The sequence below is a fragment of the Bactrocera neohumeralis genome, unplaced genomic scaffold (genome assembly GCF_024586455.1).
Source record: "Bactrocera neohumeralis isolate Rockhampton unplaced genomic scaffold, APGP_CSIRO_Bneo_wtdbg2-racon-allhic-juicebox.fasta_v2 cluster11, whole genome shotgun sequence".
NCBI lineage: Eukaryota > Metazoa > Arthropoda > Insecta > Diptera > Tephritidae > Bactrocera > Bactrocera neohumeralis.
Window position 1 is genome coordinate 16,157,067 of NW_026089624.1, and position 22,787 is coordinate 16,179,853.

General features: G+C 39.7%; 1 protein-coding gene and 1 long non-coding RNA gene across 7 annotated transcripts in view; one reads left to right on the forward strand and one right to left on the reverse strand.

Moving 5' to 3' along the window:
* LOC126766148 (uncharacterized) overlaps positions 1–22,787 on the forward strand; it is an 897,272-nt gene that overhangs the window by 528,009 nt on the left and 346,476 nt on the right. The window lies entirely within an intron of this gene.
* The window catches only part of LOC126766239 (uncharacterized), a 107,599-nt gene continuing 89,871 nt past the window's right edge, over positions 5,060–22,787 (reverse strand). For all 6 annotated transcript variants that reach the window (XR_007668754.1, XR_007668756.1, XR_007668752.1 and 3 more), the window contains one exon: positions 5,060–5,154. This is a non-coding gene — a long non-coding RNA (uncharacterized LOC126766239). The remainder of the gene's footprint in view (positions 5,155–22,787) is intronic.

A 22,787-nucleotide genomic window follows, 5' to 3' on the forward strand; every position in this document is an offset into this window, starting at 1 on the left:
CTAATCAAATGGCTAAAGAACTGAAAATATCCGACCGCAGCATCCGACGCATATTGAAAAATGAGCTCAAGGTCAAGCTTTACAAGTTCCAAAATCGGTCAAATTCCGACCATTGTGTTTTCTGACGAGAAAAATTTTCCAATTGAGCAATTCGTAAACTCTCAAAACGACAGAGTTTACTTGACCGACCGTTTATACGAGAATCTAAGTCTCTCGGTTGGCCACCAGGAGGCAGCACCCGCCACAAATAATGGCTTAGGCCGCTCTCACCGCAGAGTGGACCAAGAACGGCTGAAAAACATCGTTCCGAACTTCATTACGACCACACAATGACTCTCGAATTCACCAGATGTGAATCCAATGGATTTTTCTCTCTGAGCCATTTTGGAAAGCAAGGCCTGAAGTAAAAAATACACCAGTCTCGAGATGCCGAAGAAAGCCATTGTCCGTGAGTGGGCCAAAATACCGGGAAGTCACATTCGGGCAGCTTGCGATTCGTTTTTTGACCTTCTCAAGGCCATAGTTAAAGCAAAAGGTGGTCATATCGAGCAAAAGTGAATTGGTCCTGAATTTGTGATTATTTTTGCACACATTTTGTACTTTAAAAAATAAATAAAAATAATTTTGCAAACCGAAGATATGGCTTTTTGAATTGGTTACACTTCGAGTACCGGACCCTAATAAAATAATTTAAAATTAGTCTTAAGACCACAGTCGAAGAATAAAGAAGTATATTTAAAAAAGAATGCTAGTCTTTGTAAATGGCCTCTAGTGGCGCCATCTATATGTCGACTGGTGCGTTAAAATCTACTATTTTTATCGATTGTCCACTAAGAATTTCATGACATTTCATCAATTGGAAATGAAGTTATTGCGTTTAAAGTCGATGTTTTGTGTTAGCTCGGTGCGAAGTGAGCTGAACAAAGAGCAACATTAAATTTTTGTTTCAAATTGGTACTTTTTACCGAAACGTTTCAATTCATGAAACAAGTTTATGGCGGTTATTGCCTATCCCATTCCATCATTGAAGTTCATAAAAAGGGAACTGAACGTCTTCAAAACATCGATTTATCTCATTTTGACAGAACATTTGTGCTTACGAATTAACTGACGACCAAAAATTTCTCAGAATCCAACATTCGAAAGGCGATTATTTGACCAAAAATCACACTTTAACCATTAACCACTCCCCGTATTCACCTGATATGGCACCGTGCGACGCCTTCCTTTTCGGAAAAATGCATTTGCTTATGAAAGACGTAGTTTGCAGACGTAAAGGCCATTCAAAGGCTTGCGGCCATACTGGCCAACGAGCTAAAACACTCGTTCGACATGCTTTTGGACCGTGCAAAAATCTATATTGAAGCAGAAGGAGACTATTTTGAATAAAATAAATCGATTTTGCCAAAAAAAAACCATTTTTTCTGCGTTTTTGTAAGTCCTGTTTACTTTGGAAAGCATCTTGTATATACTAGTGGATCCGGCCACGCGGTTATCGGTATAATAACTATTAAATACAGTGAAGAATTTTGTTACGAATGAGGCGAACATGTTTTTGTCGGTATAAGAATCTGAGGATTGTGCACGATTTAATTTTGAATATGTTCATCACAAATAAATTTCAGTGGAAAAAAATAATGAATTGAGAATGTCTCCAAAGTCTGGTTCTTGATCTTTTCTTTTTGTCAGTTAATAGTCCCTCACTTAATATTGTACTTTATAAACATCAACAAATTGTGGGACCGGCAATGTGCGTAGTTAATGGAGATGTCATGCATAATAAACATAAATTTAATAGAGCTTTCAATGTATTTTTTATTTATGAATTATTTGTACTATCATATCTTCTAAGTTGGTTCGAACGGGACACAGTGTGCTAAATTTTGCTAAAATTGGATCAGAAGTTTAGGAGTACATCACGGACAAACAACGTGACTTGTAATTTTTATATATAAAGATAAATATATATGTGGCCTGGTCTACGAAAAGGGAGCTAACGTGCGAAAACTAGTTTTCTGGGAAACAGCTGTAAAAATAAACAACTCGTTTCGTCAGTTTCTCATTAATTGTTCTCCTTTTTTGACACCTAAAGCCCCCTTTCCGTAGGCCAGGTCACATATATACATAATTTACGCGCACCGACTGGATATGGTAGAGGGCTTTCCTAGAGTCATGGATCTCTGCGAGTATGATCTCGAGACACAGATGCGATCTTCCGATTGGCGCACGTCGGCGCAGCCGGTGGGAGATTGCACACGACAACGCCCCGGCTCACACCACCTTGCTTGTGAACGCTAGCCAGGCCGGCATCCCAACGCTTTCGCAGCATCCCGCCACAGCGAATGCTTGGCCGGACATTTTTCTCTCTTTGCCTGAAAAGGCCGATGAAAGAGCAAGCATTTTTGAGACGACATAGGGGATCCAAGCAGTACACCTCAATACACCTGCTTTCAATGCTTGAAAATCGCGCTAACAGCACTGCATCAACGCAGACGGAGCCTATTTTGAAAGGTTTTAAGGAATTTTAACGATTGGTTCAATAAATTTTTTTAAATCGACTCAGTCCTACCACTTTCTGGTAGGCGGTTTGGGACCCGCCAAACGTACGCACCCAATGAAAAAAGAACAACAAGCATCGAATGAGAGACACCTTTTGATTACGACCATGCCAAAAGAATTAAGGACTACGATTTGAAAAAATGCACCTGAAAGTCCTTGTTAGAGTGAGTGAGACATCACCGCCGTCCAAGAAATGCGATGGACGAGACAAGGACTGAGGGATGAAAGGTCTTTTTACATTTACTACAGTGGCCATATACAGGAGTGCAAATTTGGTGTGAGAAGACTCCGTCGCCGAGTAGACTGTCATTCACTACGGTGGATGAACGTCTAGCCACAATACGCATTTTCATGGCTGGGGCGGCTTTCATAAGTGCGCTCCAAGCGCTCACACAAGGCATCTTTGGTCATTAATTGTTATCTCATGAATTGTTCTCCTTTTTTTTGAACACCACCGAATTTGATATCGTGCCTGGGGCAGCTTTCATTGGTGCGCTCCAAGCGCTCACAGAAGGCATCTTTGGTCATGAAGATGCCTTCAATGAGCGCTTGGAGCGCACCTATGAAAGCTGCCCTAGCCACGATATCAAAATCGTGCTAGGCGACTTTAACGCCAGGGTGGGCAAAGAAGGTATATTTGGCACTACGGTCGGTACATTCAGCCTCCACGATGAAACATCCCTGAATGGGTTGAGGCTGATCGACTTCGCCGGGGCCCGAAATATGGTTATCTGTATTACTAGATTCCAGCAAAAGAAAATTCATCAAGCCACCTGGCTGACTCCGGATTGAAAAACCACCAACCAGATCGATCATGTTGTGATAGACGGAAGACACGTGTCCAGTGTTTCAGATGGTCCTAACATCGACTCGGACCCCTATCTTGATGCAGCCAAGATTCGCACCCGCCTCTGTGCAACTAAAAACGCATGCGAACAAACACAAGGAAGGTCTGACGTCGAGAAGCTGCAATCACAACAGACTTGCACTCCTGCTCTTTGAGAGCACTCGTCAACAACTTGGTATAAGGGAATTCTGGGACGCTATGTGAAGCTCCTTACGTACAGCTGCAAACCGAAACCATTGGTTTTCGGAAAATGTAAAAGAACAGCTGGTACGATGAAGAGTGCTGTGTTGCAGCGAATTGAAAACAGACTGCCTACCTCGCAACGTTACGATCGACCACTACACGTGCGGGATGGGATAGATACCGAGAGTTGAAGAGGGAAGCGAGACGCATTTGCAGACAGAAGAAGAAAGAGGCCGAAATGCGTGAGTACGAAGAGCTTGATAAGCTGGCCGACAGGGGTAATGTTCGAAAATTCTATGCGGCGGCTAACAGTAGGTTTCAAGACCGGAGCATACTCTTGTGTAACCCAAGGAGGTGACGTAGTAACCGATACCCAGAGCATACTAAAATTGTGGACGGAAAACTTCTCCAGCCTGCTAAACGGCAGTGAATGCATAACGCCAGGAGAAGGCGAACAAGCCTTCTGCCTTACTCTACGGCGCTCAAAAACACAGCGGACAGTCATAACTTCGAAGTCGTAGATAACTTTGTCTATCTTGGTACCAGTATTAACACCAACAACAACGTCAGCCTCGAAATCCATCGCAGAATAACTCTTGCGGACAGGTGCTACGTCGGACTAAATAGGCAATTAAGAGGTAAAGAACAAAAATAGAACTCTATAAGTCACTCATTATTCCCGTCCTGCTATATGGTGCAGAGGCATGGACGATGACAACATCTGATGAGTCAACGTTGCGAGTTTTCGAGAGAAAAGTTCTGCGAAAGATTTGTGGTCCTTTGCGCGTTGGCCACTGCGAATATCGCATTCGATGAAACGATGAGCTGTATAAGATATATGACGACATTGACATAGTTCAGCGAATTAAAAGACAGCGGGTACGCTGGCTAGGTCATGTTGTCCGAATGGACGAAAACACTCCAGCTCTGAAAGTATTCGACGCAGTACCTGCCAGGGGAATCAGAGGTAGAGGAAGACCTCCACTCAGTTTGTTGGGACCAGGTGCAGAAGGACCTGACTTCGCTTGGAATCTCTATTTGGCGCCGAATTGCGAAAAGAAGAAACGACTGGTGCGCTGTTGTTAATTCGGCTATAACCGCGTAAGCGATTTCTACGTCAAGTTTCTTTTTTAATCCACTATTCGTTCAAAACTGCCTACATATCGAAACGTTGTTATATGCATAATTTATGCAGTTATAAAATTAAAAACTGCTTTATAAGTTGAGAAACTTTTTCAATGCCATTTAATCAAAACAAAACCATATGTGATAGCTTGTCGAAGTTTATCATAGTATAATTGAAATTCGATTATTTCACACGACACTCATGAAACGAATTTTTTGTTCGCGAGGAAAAAAATTATGGGATGATTTATTCACTCCAAGTTTACGATAAGGCTGAATGTACCCGATATACAAGAGGGAATACAAAGAAATGTGAAATTTAAACGAGTATTTTAGTTCTCTTACCTCTTGCGGTGAGTTTCTTTGTGTTGATTATTTTCGCTGCGAACTCGAATTGTGTTGATTTTTGAACACAACGTTTGACGACAGAGAAGGCGCCCCTGTTAAAATACATAATTATTTTATTAAAAATATATTATTTTATTAAAAATAGATTATTTTATTAAAAATAAACATCAGATAACAAATGCATAACAATTATATATATTTATCTTATTTGAACCGATTTGGCTGACAATTTGTGCGAAGGTAGCTTAGTGTTCAAAATTCATAGCGAAATCATTTGAGTATTTTATATTTCATTATTTAAAAAAATAATAATAATAACAACACATGTGTACTGCAGGATTACAGTAATTGTTGACTACTAATGTCGATTATATTGACTGTTTCTACTGAACATGGCGGTTTTTTCTTGGACGCACCATATGGTAACGGTTAGATATTTTTAATATCACAACACAATACATAGTTTAAAATTAAAAATAAAAAAAATTAAAAGCTGCAGTGTTACAAAAATCAGTCACAATTTAAGATGATTACATAATGACGCACAAATATTTTCGAAGCATTGCACAAAACAATGGAAGATTTAAACGGCAGCGATGAACTTGATTTCCGACAGATCGGTCCATCATTAACTAATGTTTAAACAATCGTTCTTATGGTGAAGTGCTGAAACACTTTCATATTAGGTGAAAGATTTCGTCGATTTTATATGTTTTTGGCATAAAAACATTTCGTTGCAGTAAAAAGATACTCTCTAAATTTAACATTTTGACCGATATACAGGGTTTGTCCGGAAAGTAATAGGACTGATTTCCTTCCGCTGTACTTCGGAGCGTGCGCGCACCGACTGGATTCGGTAGAGGGCGTTCCTAGCTAACGAACGAGCTGGTGGTCAGTTGTCTCCGAGCACCTAGAGAGTCAGGACAAACATTTTCGGGAAACGTGTTTCTGTGAGTGTTGCTTAAGCAAGAAGTGGTGTGTTTCGGTGGCACGAAGCCGGGAAGAGGTCTCTGATGAAGACCGGAAGAATGAGCAAATCCAAAGTGAAATTGCCTTTTTTGAAATAAAAGGCATCGTCCACCATGAATTTGTTCCTCTTGGACAAACTGTTAAGAACAAGTTTTACGAGGAAATCCTCAAGAGACTCAAACGAAGAGTCATTGGGTCCGACAATACATCGCAGCCGATTGGATGTTTCACCACGGCAACGCCCCGGCTTACACCGCCTTTCTTGTGAACAGCTACCTAACCAAGGTCGGCATCCCGAACTTTTTTTTTGTGTCCTTGCCTGAAAATAACGATGAAAGGCAAGCGTTTTGAGACGACAGAGGGGATGCAAGCAGCAAGCGACTATTCCGGAGAATGCCTTCCGTGATGGCTTCAATACTTGGAAATCTTGCTGACAGCGCGGCATCGACGCGAAAGACCCTATTTTGAAAGTTTTTAAAGAATTGTAATGATTGGTTTAATAATTTTTTTTTAATCGACTCAATCATATTACTTTCTGGACAAACCCTGTATATGGCATTAAGTCAAACGGAGTTTTGAAAAAACCTTCTGTTAAGTATTTTGTGCCTATGCGAACCAATGACCAGATTTTACCCATTTTTAGCACCAGGATACCCTACTACCAGGAAAGTCGTATTCTAAGGTGCATTAGTTAACTTAGAGATTTATAGTCATTTCCGAAAAAAAGTCAGTCATACGTCCTCAGGTCCACATATTCGGTATCCGGTGACTTGGTAAGTAACAGTCCGATTTCGTCTTATTTTGAGACGTTAGATGTCGTATCTTAAAGGCACTACTCTATTTGTATTAAAAACTTTGGGGGTAAACTTTTCACCAACTTCTCACACCTGACACATTCCAAAGTTCTTCAGCATTTTTGATTTTTTTTTTACCGCTGAGCATTTTAACATTTCTCTATAAGTTTTTAATGAGGTTTGCATCGGGACCTTACATTGGTCAGCTTTCTGCAGTGAACTATTTCTTCACATTTTTAGCTGCGTGCTTTGAATCTTTGTCATACAAAAAATCCAACTCAGACGAATCGATTCGAACGCAAATGGTTCTATAGTATTTTTAAGAATATTGAGGTATAAAAATTGGTAAATTCTGCCTTCTATTCACACCAATGATCCAACGCTATACCAGGAAAACGGTCCTTAGACCAACACGCTACCACCGCCGTGCTTAACGATTTTTTTGGTGTATCTGGAGTAATATGCCTCACACATGTCGCGATGGACACATGGTTGCCATCGGATCCAATACGATTCGCCTTTGTTTAAGCGCTTCAAAGGATTATTTTCCTAATGTTCTTTGACAAAGTTCAGCCGTGCTCTTATTATTTCACAATTAATATTTGTACAAATAACAAAATGTGTGCTATTTTTTTGTTCAATTAAATTTCGCTAAAATGCGATTGTGAAGAGTAACAACAAAAAGTAAGCATGATAACGACATCTTCTTCTTTATTGGCTTGGACACCGCTAACGCTGTTATAGCCGAGTTGACAACAGCGCGGCAGTCGTTTCTTCTACCAGCAGATGTTGTCATCGTCTATGTCTCTGTACCATATAGCCGGACGGGTGTAATGAGTGACTTATAAATTTTAGCTTTTGTTTTCAATTACCTACTTAGAGCGAAGTAACACCTGTTGGCAAGTTATTCTGTGTTGGATTTCGAGGCTGACTCCAAGAATAGATTGAAGAAGTCGCACAAAAGGGAATCGCCTTGTCTGAAACTTCGTTTGATATCGAATGGCTGACCGAGCTTTTGGTGTTGCTCAACGTCAGTTTACACAGCCGTATTAGTTTTGCGGCGATAAAAAATTCAGACATCGCGGCATAAAGGCGGTTTCTTTTCGTGCTGTTAAACAGCTTTAAATCGACGAAGAGGTGGTGCGTGTCGATTCTCATTTCAAGGGTCTTTTACGAGAAAACTGTCCTAGTAGCGGCAGACTTTTCGAAAGTCTTCGACACAGTCAACTATACAGCGCTACTTGAGGACATCGAACAAACTAAGCCCCCTCCAGGACTTAAGAGGTGGACCATGAACTATCTGAGCAGTCAACAATCAGCGGTACTATTTCGAGATGATCATTCTAAAGGAAGGAGAATTAAACAGGGGGTGCCGTAGAGTGGTGTCCTCTCCTCACTACTGCTCAATCACTCTATTTCGAAGCTGCTAGAACCACCAGAAGGAGTCTCTTTAAACTTATACGCAGATGATTGTGCGATAATGACACCGGGTATGGAATAGGTGGGATGTGCTAAATTTGTGACCGTCTATCTCCCAGAATTTTCTCGCTTCTTCACTGCTAGGAGCCTAAATCTTGCCCTACTAAGTCCACTGGCTATCCTATATTACTAACGAAGGAGTACATACATAACTTCCGCCGACGGAGTCAGAATTCTGACGGTCAACCATCCTAAACTTTTAGGAGTAATATTCGAGCTCGAATTGCAGCGTGAAACAAGAGTGACCCTAGCGCAGCTTCATTTTAGACTGACATACCCAATTCATGTCTTGCATGCAAAGAGTCCCCGCACCATACTAATCACCTCCTGGCATGACCCATGAAACTAACTCAGTTAACCTCTTTTTCCCTTTGGCCCCCCATCGAAACAGCTCGTTTCCCGGGCCTCCTGTTAAGTGACCTCGATGACATGTAACATGTTACTTTCCTTCTACAACAACAACAATCTTGCTAGAAGATTCAATGCCTTCGATCGAAGAGAGTAAATCTTAACTGATTTACCACGCCTTCTAAGATATCCTGCTGATAAAGTGTGATAAATTCAGATTGAAAATCTCTTCAAAGTGAATACATGTGACGCCTTTACAGGAGACTCTCTTCCAATCCATTACAGCAGTTGGATAATGAGCACTTGAAATGTTTGCAGTTTTTGCTTCACTGAAGAAGCTACATGTAAGGATTGTGCGCCGGGTTAGGGATTCGCCACGTAAAAAACGCAGTTATAACCGAATTTACAACAGTGGAAAGACTTTCCTTCCTTTCCTTTTTTACGTGGCGTCCCAAACTTGAACTTGAACTTCTACATAAAAAAAATCATACCAATGAAAAAGCAACAACAGCCTCGGATGAGAGACTGCCCTTTTGATGACGACCATAGCAAACGAAACAAGCACTACGAATTGAAGGCATGCACCTGGAATGTCCGGTCCCTTAATTGGGAAGGTGCGACTGCCCAGCTGGTTGATGTCATCGTTAGAGTGAAGGCTGACATCACCGCTGTCCAAGAAATGCGATGGAAGGGACAAGGACAAAGACGAATAGGTCCTTGTGGTTTTTACTACAGTGGCCATATAAAGGAGCGCAAGTTAGGTGTGGGATTCGTAGTAGTACTTGAGCCTCCGTCGCCAAGTACTATCATTCACTCCGGTGAATGAGCGTCTAGCCACAATCCGCAACAAAGCGAGGTTCCTCAGCATATCGCTGATTTGCGCACACGCACCGACGGAAGAGAAGGATGATATGACCAAAGATGCCTTCTATGAGCGCTTGGAGCGCACTTATGAGAGCTGCCCCCGCCTCGATGTCAAAATCGTGCTTGGCGATTTTAACGCCAGGGTGGGCAAAGAAGGTATCTTTGGCACCACGGTCGGTAAATTCAGCCTCCACGACGAAACATCCCCAAATGGGTTGAATCTGATCGACTTCGCCGGGGCCCGAAATATGGTTATCTGTAACACTAGATTCCAGCACAAGAAAATACATCAAGCTACCTGTATGTCTCCGGATCAAAAAGCCACCAACCAGATCGACCATGTTGTGATAGGCGGAAGACTCGTCTCCAGTGTTCTAGACGTGCGTACGCTCCGAGGTCCTAACATCGACTCGGACCACTATCTTGTTGCAGCTAAGATTCGCACCCGCCTCTGTGCAGCAAAAAACACACGTCAACAAACACAAGGAAGGTTCGACGTCGAGAAGCCGCAATCGCAACAGAAAGCGGAACGATTTTCTACTCGGGTCGCACTCCTGCTCTCTGAGAGCACACGTCAACAACTCGGTATAAAAGAACTGTGGGACGGCATTTCAAACTCCTTACGTACAGCTGCAACCGAAACCATTGGTTTTCGGAAAATGCAAAAGAACAGCTGGTACGACGAGGAGTGCCGTGTCGCAGCGGAGAGAAAACAGACTGCCTACCTCGCAACGTTACGATTGACTACAACACGTGCAGGATGGGATAGATACCGAGAGTTGAAGAGGGAAGCGAGACGCTTGATAAGCTGGCCGACAGGGGTAATGCTCGAAAATTCTACGAAAAAATGCGGCGGCTTACAGAAGGTTTCAAGGCCGGAGCATACTCTTGTAGAACCCCCAAAGGTGATCTAGTCACCGATGCCCAGAGCATACTTAAATTATGGAGGGCACACTTCTCCAGCCTGCTGAATGGCAGTGAACGCACAACACCAGGAGAAGGAGAACCCGGTTCCCCAATCGATGACGATGGAGCAGACGTTCCATTACCCGACCATGAAGAAGTTGGAATAGCAATTGCCCGCCTGAAGAACAACAAAGCGGCAGGGGCCGACGGATTGCCGGCCGAGCTATTTAAACATGGCGGCGAAGAACTGATAAGGACCATGCATCAGCTTCTTTGTAAAATATGGTCGGACGAAAGCATGCCCAACGGTTGGATTTTAAGTGTGCAATGCCCAATCCATAAAAAAGGAGGCCCCACAATCTGCGCCAACTACCGTGGGATTAGCCTCCTCAACATCGGGTATAAGGTTCTATCGAGCGTATTGTGTGAAAGATTAAAGCCCACCATCAACAAACTGGTTGGACTTTATCAGTGTGGGTTTAGACCTGGCAAATCAACAACCGACCAGATATTCACCATGCGCCAAATTTTGGAAAAAACCCGTGAAAGGAGAATTGACGCACACCACCTCTTCGTCGATTTCAAAGCTGCTTTCGACAGCACGAAAAGGAGCTGCCTTTATGCCGCGATGTCTGAATTTGGTATCCCCGCAAAACTAATACGGCTGTGTAAACCGACGTTGAGCAACACTAAAAGCTCCGTCAGGATCGGGAAGGACCTCTCCGAGCCGTTCGATACCAAACGAAGTTTCAGACAAGGCGACTCCCTATCGTGCGACTTCTTCAACCTGCTTCTGGAGAAAATGGTTCGAGCTGCAGAACTAAATAGAGGAGGTACCATCTTCTATAAGAGTGTACAGCTGCTGGCGTATGCCGATGATATTGATATCATCGGCCTCAACACCCGCGCCGTTAGTTCTCCTCTCTCCAGGCTGGACAAGGAAGCAAAGCAAATGGGTCTGGCAGTAACCTGTCATCAACCAAACAGTCGTCGCACTAGCGACTTGGTTCTCACGTCAGTGTTGACTTTGAACTTTGAAGTCATAGATAATTTCGTCTATCTTGGAACCAGCGTAAACACCACCAACAATGTCAGCCTGAAAATCCAACGCAGGATAACTCTTGCCAACAGGTGCTACTTCGGACTGAGTAGGCAATTGAGAAGCTAAGTCCTCTCTGGTTTTGTTTTTTGTTTTTTTTCTGTTCGAGTTTTCAATCTAAACGGACGTGCTTTCATGCGCTCCGCAGAAACTTTCGAAAAAAAAACAAAAATAAAAATAAAACAAAATAAACAAATATTAAAAAATTTGCATTAAGTGCAAGCAATAGCCAATAACGCCGAAAGTGAAAATCAAAACATAAAAAATCATAAACTGTTTAGAAACAATAAACATAATACAATAACAAATAATAAGTGGGAAATAAAACAAAAAAAAATACAAAAGCATGAGCGCAGCGCAGCCCCACCAACAAGGCCGTAGGCATTCTCTGAATGACTACTTCAGCTTTGTAGAGCCTGCGAGTTCAGCTCCTACTAACAAACAAAGCGACGGTGAAAAGGATGAGTCATCGCAGCGACCAACTGACCAGCACCATAAGCAGAGCTTTCAAAAAGCAAAAGCAGAAGAGAACGGCAGTCAACAACGGCTAGCAGCAAACGTGATCACACCAACAACTAAGCAGGTACCTGCAAGTACGCAGGCAGCGAAGAACAACATAAAGCAAGGTGAGAATGTACCAATAAAAAAAGGCCAGTCTGTACAAACTGGCATTGACCTCTACATCAACATTAAAAGGAAATTAAGTCCTTCAAAGTCAGCGGTCAATCCCAATAAATTTCAAGGCGGTACACCAATAAAGAATAAACCGGAAGTTTTAAATGGCAATAGGTTTGCCTTACTAAGCAATGGATCAGACGACGATGCGAAGGGTACCACCACAGTCGTTAATGCCAAACCACCTCCAATATATTTGCGCGAACGTAGCAGTAATGCTCTCGTTGCTGAATTAAGTAAAATTGTAGGTACTTACAATTTCCATATATTTAGTGCCTTTGAAAAAAGGCAATCTAGATGAAGCAAAAATTCAGTCCTACACTGAAAAAAGTTTTATGGACATAGTTAAATTTTTGTCAAATAAAAACAAAAATTATTATTCGTATCAACTGAAGAGCTCTAAGGGCCTAGTTGTTGTAATCAAGGGTATAGAGTCCGCCCTAGACTCTAGTGAAGTCAAAGAAGCATTGGAAGAATGTGGTTTTGGAATTAAGACAGTTGTAAATATATTTAATAGAAACAAAGTACCACAGCCTAGTATAAAAAATACGTCAGTAGCCACATTAATATTGAGTACAAAATAAATACAGGAAGAGATATTGACGAAAGCATAAGAGAAGTCAATGATATAATAACCAGCGCAGCTGTCTTAGCAACACCAAACAAAAGCTTTAATCCGCTTGGTCTCAGAAAAATCTCTAATAAAGAAATAGAGATGCTTGTAAATGAAAAAAGACGTGCAAGACGTGAATGGCAGATAAATCGCTCCCCCTCCACTCAGCTTCAATTGAAAGCTGCTGTACGTAAATTAAAAAAAGCGCTCAAACGTGAGGAAGAATTGAACACCGAAATGTATATAAAGAAGCTGTGCCCAAATTCAAACAAGCAAAATTCCCTTTGGACAGCCCAAAAGTCCATGAAGCCACCAACTAACTCCAACTTGCCTATACGAGACTTGGGTGGAAATTGGGCTCGAAATGACGAGGGAAAGGCTAATTGCTTTGCAAACCACCTAGAAAATTTAATTTCAACCCAATTTGCCAAAGAACAACTTTAAGCTGCCAATCTTACCCCACACAGCTAAAGAGTCACTCGAGTCTCTTATGACTTCACCTTCTGAAATCATTGGTATCATCAAAGAACTTAATCCAAAAAAGTCGCCGGGAAATGATAAAATTTCCCCAAAAATACTAATTGAGTTACCAATTATTGCTGTAGAGGTGTTCTCTTTGCTCTTCAATGCAATTCTTAGTTTCGGATACTATCCAATTTCATGGAAAAAGTCGCAAATTATCTTGATAGATAAACCTGGGAAAGACTTAACACAGCCGTCTTCATACAGACCAATAAGTCTTCTACCACGTCTTTCAAAAGTATTTGAAAAAGTATTACTATCAAAGATGTCTCCTTTCCTCCACGTAAATAACACAATACCAATGCATCAATACGGATTTCGTGCGAAACATGGCACAATAGAGCAAGTAAATAGAATTACTAACGAGATAAGGAAAGCATTTGAGCACAGGGAGTACTGTTCAGCAATATTTCTAGAAGTAGCTCAAGCGTTTGATAAGGTGTGGCACGAAGGTCTTTTATATAAGATTAAAAAAATTCTACCTTTAGGATTGTATAAAACCTTGGAATCTTACTTAACAAATAGAAAATTTATGGTAAAAGTGGGAGATTTTATATCTGATGAACGACAGATAAGGGCTGGTGTACCACAGGGCAGTGTTTTAGGCCCAACACTATACGGATACATCATATATACAGCAGATCTTCCAACAGCTATTAATGTATTAACTTCAACTTTTGTGGATGACACAGCTATAGTGAGCCGTAACAAATGCCACATTTTAGCATCACGAATATTAGCGAAGCATTTAAGTTCTGTCGAAGAGTGGCTAGCGAACTGGCGTATAAACATAAATGAACAGAAGTGTAAGCATATTACATTTTCGCTAAGACCAAAGATATGCCCGGCAGTAAAAATAAACAATATTTTAGTACCCCAAGCGAACGAAGTAACATATCTTGGTATTCACCTAGATAGAAGGCTCACGTGGAGAAAACATGTCTCTAGTAAAACAACATGTATGAAGATTAGAGCTGCAAATTTAAACTGGCTTTTAAATAAAAATTCCAAACTTAGCCTAGATAACAAAGTGCTTTTATATAATGCGGTCATAAGGCCGATTTGGATGTATGGCATTCAACTGTGCACGCTTAGAACAAAAACGTGTTCACCATGGTACATGCGTAACGAAAATATCCATAAAGACCTTGGTATTCCTATGGTAAAAAAAGAAGTAGAAGACAGCAGAATTAAATATATATCTAAACTCCGAGATCACCCAGACCCTTTGGCTAATGCTTTGGTACATTCCTGCGATCAAACACGACTTAAAAGAAGAGATATGCCTGCGTATTAAAGAGCGACGTATCACCAAAACGGCTCAATCAATGGCTTGAGTCTGTCTAGTTTTTAAATAGATTTACGATTTTATTACTTATTGTTAGGCTTTAAGAAAAAGCAGATACAATAAATAAAATTATTTTGAAAAAAAAAGTCCTCTCTCGACGAACAAAAACCAAACTCCATAAGTCACTCACAATACCCGTCTTGCTATATGGTGCAGAGGTCTGGACGATGACAACTGATGAGTCGACGTTGCGAGTTTTCGAGAGAAAAGTTCTGCGAAAGATTTATGGTCCTTTGCGCGTTGGCCACTGCGAATATCGCATTCGATGGAACGATGAGCTGTATGAGATATATGACGACATTGACATAGTTCAGCGAATTAAAAGACAGCGGCTACGCTGGCTAGGTCATGTTGTCCGGATGGATGAAAACGCTCCAGCTCTGAAAGTATTCGACGCAGTACCCGCCGGAGGAAGCAAAGGAAAAAGAAGACCTCCAATCCGTTGAAAGGACCAAGTGGAGAAGGACCTGGCTTCGCTTGGAATATCCAATTGGCGCCACGTAGCGGAAAGAAGAAACGACTGGAGCGCTGTTGTTAACTTAGCTATAACCGCGTAAGCGGTGTCTACGCTGTTAAAGGAGAAGAAGAAGAAGCTACCGCACTCTGTTGAACCTAATATGGGTCGTGATCGCTAATGCAAACTGTTCGAAAAAGCAAACTTGGCATCTGTATCAAAATTGAAAATTGAAAAGCATTAACGTTTGAAAAGTAGTTTCACAATAATGTACAAAAAAAACTTGGTGCTAGCTAAAATGTCATTGAAATTTAGTTTTATTAAATGTAATTTTAATATTATTGTTTTATTAGGCTAAGCCCGCGGCTCCGCTAGCGAAGATTTTGTGATTGGCATAATATTTTTATAGCGTTGTTGTGGAGATACCATATAATCATCTCAAATTAAGGGGATGTTCTGGTCCAGAAATTTAAAAAAATCGAATTTTTTTTTATATTTTCAAAGTTTAACTAATCAAGAATATGTGTACAAGAGGATTTTTCAAAATTCAAATTATTTTGGGAGATATAGGCATTTTTCTGACCCGGCATCCAAACTGGTTCGACCGAAACTAATCGAACAAAAGACATTACACGAAATTTTAAACGCGTTTTTCTCAAAACTGACAATTTCGGAACGATCCCCAGGATTTCTCAGGTTCTACTGGATCGATTTACTTGAAATTTTTATAGAGTCGTCTTTATAGGCTTGTCTATGGTTGGAACTAGCCCCATCCCCAAATTTTTATTTTTATTATTTTTAAAAAATTCGAAATAGTCAGAAAAAGTGATCCAAAAAAACTTTTTTTTTAGGCAGTCGCCATTTTGGTGAAACAAATTTTTTCCCACTTTCTATTCAAGATTAATAATTTTTTTTTTTTTTTTGGTTTCAGATAACTAGAAGGGTTGAAATCATGGGTATGGTCACGTGGAAATTTTTAGAGACCCCCCACTTCGCCAGCTCATAACTGGCATTGACCTCTACATCAACATTAAAAGGAAATTAAGTCCTTCAAAGTCAGCGGTCAATCCCAATAAATTTCAAGGCGGTACACCAATAAAGAATAAACCGGAAGTTTTAAATGGCAATAGGTTTGCCTTACTAAGCAATGGATCAGACGACGATGCGAAGGGTACCACCACAGTCGTTAATGCCAAACCACCTCCAATATATTTGCGCGAACGTAGCAGTAATGCTCTCGTTGCTGAATTAAGTAAAATTGTAGGTACTTACAATTTCCATATATTTAGTGCCTTTGAAAAAAGGCAATCTAGATGAAGCAAAAATTCAGTCCTACACTGAAAAAAGTTTTATGGACATAGTTAAATTTTTGTCAAATAAAAACAAAAATTATTATTCGTATCAACTGAAGAGCTCTAAGGGCCTAGTTGTTGTAATCAAGGGTATAGAGTCCGCCCTAGACTCTAGTGAAGTCAAAGAAGCATTGGAAGAATGTGGTTTTGGAATTAAGACAGTTGTAAATATATTTAATAGAAACAAAGTACCACAGCCTAGTATAAAAAATACGTCAGTAGCCACATTAATATTGAGTACAAAATAAATACATGAAGAGATATTGACGAAAGCATAAGAGAAGTCAATGATATAATAACCAGCGCAGCTGTCTTAGCAACACCAAACAAAAGCTTTAATCCGCTTGGTCTCAGAAAAATCTCTAATAAAGAAATAGAGATGCTTGTAAATGAAAAAAGACGTGCAAGACGTGAATGGCAGATAAATCGCTCCCCCTCCACTCAGCTTCAATTGAAAGCTGCTGTACGTAAATTAAAAAAAGCGCTCAAACGTGAGGAAGAATTGAACACCGAAATGTATATAAAGAAGCTGTGCCCAAATTCAAACAAGCAAAATTCCCTTTGGACAGCCCAAAAGTCCATGAAGCCACCAACTAACTCCAACTTGCCTATACGAGACTTGGGTGGAAATTGGGCTCGAAATGACGAGGGAAAGGCTAATTGCTTTGCAAACCACCTAGAAAATTTAATTTCAACCCAATTTGCCAAAGAACAACTTTAAGCTGCCAATCTTACCCCACACAGCTAAAGAGTCACTCGAGTCTCTTATGACTTCACCTTCTGAAATCATTGGTATCATCAAAGAACTTAATCCAAAAAAGTCGCCGGGAAATGATAAAATTTCCCCAAAAATACTAATTGAGTTACCAATTATTGCTGTAGAGGTGTTCTCTTTGCTCTTCAATGCAATTCTTAGTTTCGGATACTATCCAATTTCATGGAAAAAGTCGCAAATTATCTTGATAGATAAACCTGGGAAAGACTTAACACAGCCGTCTTCATACAGACCAATAAGTCTTCTACCACGTCTTTCAAAAGTATTTGAAAAAGTATTACTATCAAAGATGTCTCCTTTCCTCCACGTAAATAACACAATACCAATGCATCAATACGGATTTCGTGCGAAACATGGCACAATAGAGCAAGTAAATAGAATTACTAACGAGATAAGGAAAGCATTTGAGCACAGGGAAAACTGTTCAGCAATATTTCTAGACGTGGCTCAAGCGTTTGATAAGGTGTGGCACGAAGGTCTTTTATATAAGATTAAAAAAATTCTACCTTTAGGATTGTATAAAACCTTGGAATCTTACTTAACAAATAGAAAATTTATGGTAAAAGTGGGAGATTTTATATCTGATGAACGACAGATAAGGGCTGGTGTACCACAGGGCAGTGTTTTAGGCCCAACACTATACGGATACATCATATATACAGCAGATCTTCCAACAGCTATTAATGTATTAACTTCAACTTTTGTGGATGACACAGCTATAGTGAGCCGTAACAAATGCCAAATTTTAGCATCACGAATATTAGCGAAGCATTTAAGTTCTGTCGAAGAGTGGCTAGCGAACTGGCGTATAAACATAAATGAACAGAAGTGTAAGCATATTACATTTTCGCTAAGACCAAAGATATGCCCGGCAGTAAAAATAAACAATATTTTAGTACCCCAAGCGAACGAAGTAACATATCTTGGTATTCACCTAGATAGAAGGCTCACGTGGAGAAAACATGTCTCTAGTAAAACAACATGTATGAAGATTAGAGCTGCAAATTTAAACTGGCTTTTAAATAAAAATTCCAAACTTAGCCTAGATAACAAAGTGCTTTTATATAATGCGGTCATAAAGCCGATTTGGATGTATGGCATTCAACTGTGCACGCTTAGAACAAAAACGTGTTCACAAAAATGGTACATGCGTAACGAAAATATCCATAAAGACCTTGGTATTCCTATGGTAAAAAAAGAAGTAGAAGACAGCAGAATTAAATATATATCTAAACTCCGAGATCACCCAGACCCTTTGGCTAATGCTTTGGTACATTCCTGCGATCAAACACGACTTAAAAGAAGAGATATGCCTGCGTATTAAAGAGCGACGTATCACCAAAACGGCTCAATCAATGGCTTGAGTCTGTCTAGTTTTTAAATAGATTTACGATTTTATTACTTATTGTTAGGCTTTAAGAAAAAGCAGATACAATAAATAAAATTATTTTGAAAAAAAAGTCCTCTCTCGACGAACAAAAACCAAACTCCATAAGTCACTCACAATACCCGTCTTGCTATATGGTGCAGAGGTCTGGACGATGACAACTGATGAGTCGACGTTGCGAGTTTTCGAGAGAAAAGTTCTGCGAAAGATTTATGGTCCTTTGCGCGTTGGCCACTGCGAATATCGCATTCGATGGAACGATGAGCTGTATGAGATATATGACGACATTGACATAGTTCAGCGAATTAAAAGACAGCGGCTACGCTGGCTAGGTCATGTTGTCCGGATGGATGAAAACACTCCAGCTCTGAAAGTATTCGACGCAGTACCCGCCGGAGGAAGCAAAGGAAAAAGAAGACCTCCAATCCGTTGAAAGGACCAAGTGGAGAAGGACCTGGCTTCGCTTGGAATATCCTATTGGCGCCACGTAGCGGAAAGAAGAAACGACTGGAGCGCTGTTGTTAACTTAGCTATAACCGCGTAAGCGGTGTCTACGCTGTTAAAGGAGAAGAAGAAGAAGCTACCGCACTCTGTTGAACCTAATATGGGTCGTGATCGCTAATGCAAACTGTTCGAAAAAGCAAACTTGGCATCTGTATCAAAATTGAAAATTGAAAAGCATTAACGTTTGAAAAGTAGTTTCACAATAATGTACAAAAAAAACTTGGTGCTAGCTAAAATGTCATTGAAATTTAGTTTTATTAAATGTAATTTTAATATTATTGTTTTATTAGGTCTAAGCCCGCGGCTCCGCTAGCGAAGATTTTGTGATTGGCATAATATTTTTATAGCGTTGTTGTGGAGATACCATATAATCATCTCAAATTAAGGGGATGTTCTGGTCCAGAAATTTAAAAAAATCGAATTTTTTTTTATATTTTCAAAGTTTAACTAATCAAGAATATGTGTACAAGAGGATTTTTCAAAATTCAAATTATTTTGGGAGATATAGGCATTTTTCTGACCCGGCATCCAAACTGGTTCGACCGAAACTAATCGAACAAAAAGACATTACACGAAATTTTAAACGCGTTTTTCTCAAAACTGACAATTTCGGAACGATCCCCAGGATTTCTCAGGTTCTACTGGATCGATTTACTTGAAATTTTTATAGAGTCGTCTTTATAGGCTTGTCTATGGTTGGAACTAGCCCCATCCCCAAATTTTTATTTTTATTATTTTTAAAAAATTCGAAATAGTCAGAAAAAGTGATCCAAAAAAACTTTTTTTTTAGGCAGTCGCCATTTTGTGAAACAAATTTTTTCCCACTTTCTATTCAAGATTAATAATTTTTTTTTTTTTTTTTGGTTTCAGATAACTAGAAGGGTTGAAATCATGGGTATGGTCACGTGGAAATTTTTAGAGACCCCCCACTTCGCCAGCTCATAACTTTTGAATTTTTTTAGTTTTTTTAGTTTTTAATTTTTTTCTGTACTCTTCTAAAATTAACAAATAACTAATAAAAAAATGGATGGTAAAAATATTAATTGCCTTTTTTTACGACACTGAAATTCAGGCCAGAATACCCCCTTAAGTTGGAACTTGTTTTCAACACTGTAGCTATTACGCTATTTTTGTTTGTTACAGGTACTGTTTGGTTTGTTATGAATTTTTGTGTGTCGTTCGCGTACCATCGCAAAGTATCTGCCTATGCGATTTTCTGTCGTGATAAAAATATACGAATAAGATTTCGTCAAATTTTTGAATAACCGTTTTGACTTTAAGCTTTCGCAATTAATAAATTCTTTCTTTGCACGACTCATTCTCTTTTTGTGTCTTTCTAATTGAAATTAATAGTATTATTAACAGGTATATTTATTTTTCGCATATTTTTATGTTTGAAAATTCAAATTTTCGAATGCGCAGATCTAAGCCTCCATTCATCAGCAAATGAACAGTTGACCGACGGTGGGCTTTCTTGTGGAGATCGTCTCAAAGAAGTCTTGGGAAAACTGTTCAATGGCGCGGTAAACAAACAATCTGAAAATATTATACCCCTATAACGGTTTTCATTTTCGCTCGGTTGAATTAAGTTAAAGCAATTCAACTTCAGATCAACATAACTATTTTTTAGTATTACAATTTTCAACTATTTTCAATCGAAAAAATTTTAAACGAAAAATCAAAGCAATTCTATTTAGAAAACAATGTTAGTTGCAGACTCATAAATATTCTCGTTAAAATGAGGAACCATTTTATTCTTTAAGGGGCTATACCAGTGTGACACTTTCAAATTTTTTTTTTTTTACTTTTTCGATAGTTTATATATTAAAAAATATCCTGTGAATCGGTGAGGTCGTAAATAGTTTCTGAATGGCAGCGTTCTAAACAGCGAAACGACATTTTTCAAAATTGCTGACGTTATAACTCAACGAGAAATTGACCGATCGACTTAAAATTAAAACTGGATATAGTTGAATACATTTGCTATACAATAGACTACGGTCATTTTGATTGGTTGATATTTGTCAATTTGACATTAAAAAAAAAACCATTTTTTTCGTAAAAAAAACGATTTTTGTTTTTAAATTACGCCATTTTCGTAATTTTTGATATTTTTCAAAGATCGTAGTTCATTGTATAGAAAATATATTTAAGTTTAATAAACATTTTGAATTTTTTTGTTTCAACTACACAATCGACCGGAATCATGCCAGCAGTTGAGGCACTTTTTTTTTGGCACTTCCGCAGACAGCACATAACTCCGTTATTTTTCAATATTTTTGTAAATTTTTTTTTTTAATATAGCTAAAAATATACTTTATTACGTCCATAAAACTTCGAAACATTCAATCTAGTACTTTCTTTTAAAAAAATTCACGAAAATCGCCTAATTTTTCATGCGTCACACTGGTATAGCCCCTTAATAGATGAAGTAATGATAGTTATCAAGAATGCATTTTAAATGTTTTCGACTTTGGATTGAAGCAACCTACGATGTTACAAACCTGGGGTCGAATCGTTACATCCGTGAACGTATCACTCGTCACGTAAAAGCCTGTATTTCGTATTATGACGTACGTGATCGTAACGCTTCTATCGTGATCTGGAATGATGACATACGTGAACGAGTATATAAACGTATCCGTTCGTTCGAATCGTCGTTCGAACGCGAACTACCAATCGTAATAGCCAAATTTATGGAAATGTGAGCAAAATTTTTTAAAATTTTAAGTTTTTTATAATTTTTAGTAATAAAGGACATAAACAAGAATGCAATGAATGGAATATCTCACTAAAAATTAAAAAGTAATAATATTTATATGAACAAAATTTTTGTATTTTAGTTGACAATAAAAATAAAATTATTTACAAGGTTAAGGACATATACATTTTTTAATTAAATGTATTAAAGAATACTTTATTTGATCTCTTATCGTTTGGTCGATTGCGGTGTAGCGGTTCGTTACCCCAGTGTCGGACCATAGAATTGTAAGGTTTGCGCTGAGGGCACGGGTCAAGCTATTCCCTCCTAGACGCAACCCGCGAAGGACCAATTGGAGTGCCTTCAGGGAGAGGCTAGATAAGGGATTGAAGAGGGTGGGGCAGACTGACAGCAGCGCCACGGTCCCGGGAATGGAGAGCAGATTGACCGTGCTTAACGGGTCCATCACTAACGCGTACAATGACAGCTGCCCCTTAGGAGTACCCACAGACAAGCACAATTGCTCCCGGTGGACAAGGAAACTCGTAGACCTAAGGAAGAAGGTACGCAGCCTATTTAATAAGGCTAAACGTACAGGGGCGCGATGTCTGAATTTGATATCCCCGCAAAACTAATACGGCTGTGTAAACTGACGTTGAACAACACGAAAAGCTCCGTCAGGATCGGGAAGGACCTCTCCGAGCCGTTCGATACCAAACGAGGTTTCAGACAAGGCGACTCCCTATCGTGCGACTTCTTCAACCTGCTCCTGGAGAAAATAGTTCGAGCTGCTGAACTAAACAGAGAAGGTACCATCTTCTATAAGAGTGTACAGCTGCTGGCGTATGCCGACGATATTGATATCATCGGCCTCAACACCCGCGCCGTTAGTTCTGCTTTCTCTAGGCTGGACAAGGAAGCACAGAAAATGGGTC